Here is a 1,749-nt window from a genome sequence, read left to right as displayed (position 1 = left end):
TAAAATTTTAATGTTACTTTAGGAAGGCCTTCTAATTACAAAAGTAACTTATTAACACCTGAAGACGTTGTATTTATTATATTAATCGAAATGCGATTGACCGATTCTTTCTGCAGAATAGGAAGTGGTTTCGGAGTTTTGAGTTACAAGATGGTAGATTGTGTTGGAAGTTCGTCTATATTATCGCTACTAAATTGAAACATTAATAGTCTGGCTTCCTCAGAGCTTCCTGTCGCCCTCCAGGCAAGGTATTTTTAAGTTGAAAGTATCATCGACAGCTTCGAGGTGGAAATAAGTTCACCGTAAGACTCTCTACCGGACTGCCAAAAGAATACACATTTCACATGAGTATACGCTTTCGCCAATGTTATACGCAAGTCTCACTTTGTTATGAACTATAAAACATTTCAGATGCACATCGGTTGGATCCTTTAATTGCGACGATGTTGCCCGGGCGACCACCATATCGAATTCCCATCGTAAAAAATGCCCCAGATATGATACGCTAAATTTTTTTCGCGTATAGAGGCCGATATTCACTTTTAACATTGTTTCTTATGGGATATATGTTTCGATTAATGTCATTTCGTTTATCGTCACATTTTTCAGGAACGTTAAACGAGGACTCACTGTACTGGAACTAAGAAATGCCTCACAACCAAGCCGTCGCTTGTGTCCAAATGCCTACGCTGCTTCCTTCGCTTCCTCCTACTGAACTATGACGTCAATTTGCCGCTAGCCAATCATCGGGCGTTTTCGAGTCCCACTCGTATTTGAAAATTCTCTTGAACTTTAATGAATAAAATATGGCTAACGACATCAAAAAGTAATAAAACCTTTTCACTGTGAAACGCAAACATGTATTTCTACATGATTTTGGAGCTCACAACTGTTTCTGAAATGTATGCAAGTTCCCTATTACTTTACCCTGAGAGAAATTCTTCCATAGTGGGACTGCAAACAAAGGAAAAAATAACATCAAGAAGCTGAAAGTTTCTAATTTTGATGATACATTAAATAGAAAAATTGATACTAACTGCAAATAGCCTTATTGTTGAACATAATTTTTCCAAGCTCTCCATCCCAATTGATGCAGCGAGCAAATTCATTTGTACACATATTTCTGGTCACATGGGCTGAAAACTCCATCAGTATGATCAACTGCAATTTGTCTAAGATGTTAAACCTGTGAGAAAGGAAACCGAAATACATTTTAACTTTAACATATGGCACAAGAAGGAAAAATAGAAGGGTTAATTTGATGGATGGTGTAGAGCGGATAACAGTCAATTTACTCACAAATGATTTGAAGAGAGATGAGGTTTTTAGGAGCTCTTCAAAGTTGTTTAAATCCTTCTTGTCATCCAGAGAAGTTTTGGCATATTAGCTGCTTCAAACATCTCATCTTCTGGAGTAGTATAAAGCAAATTTTCATTTCCTTTTCCTCTCCTGTAGGTTGTAATCTCTCGTCTCGTTTGTAAAAACAAGCGTAAATAATCCGAGAAATGGCACATTACAGTGAAACAAACGCTCCATTGTTGATTTGAAATGAAGACCGATATTTATTATTGGCTATTATTTCCGTGGTGACGCACGTACAAGCTCTCACCGATAATACTATTGAAAACGAGGAGAAGCTTAATTATTTCTTATGCAAATGTAGCAATCAGCGACGATGAGTTATTTAAAAAAACCGCGGCGCATTCTAGTTTAGAAATGGCGCGTCACGGATTTCCTTCGAAATATTTT

At 37.1% G+C, this 1,749-nt stretch overlaps 1 long non-coding RNA gene across 1 annotated transcript; it reads right to left on the bottom strand.

Annotated features, from left to right (window-relative positions):
- Positions 1-888: 888 nt before the first annotated feature.
- On the bottom strand, positions 889-1,749 carry LOC124155047. Its single transcript, XR_006864107.1, has 3 exons — positions 1,300-1,749; positions 1,038-1,186; positions 889-954 (listed from the first exon to the last, which is right to left on the bottom strand). It is a non-coding gene; the product is annotated as an uncharacterized LOC124155047 (long non-coding RNA).

Source organism: Ischnura elegans, chromosome 3 (assembly GCF_921293095.1).
Source record: "Ischnura elegans chromosome 3, ioIscEleg1.1, whole genome shotgun sequence".
NCBI lineage: Eukaryota > Metazoa > Arthropoda > Insecta > Odonata > Coenagrionidae > Ischnura > Ischnura elegans.
Note: the sequence above shows the minus strand (reverse complement) of the source record. Positions and strands in the feature narration are given on the sequence as shown.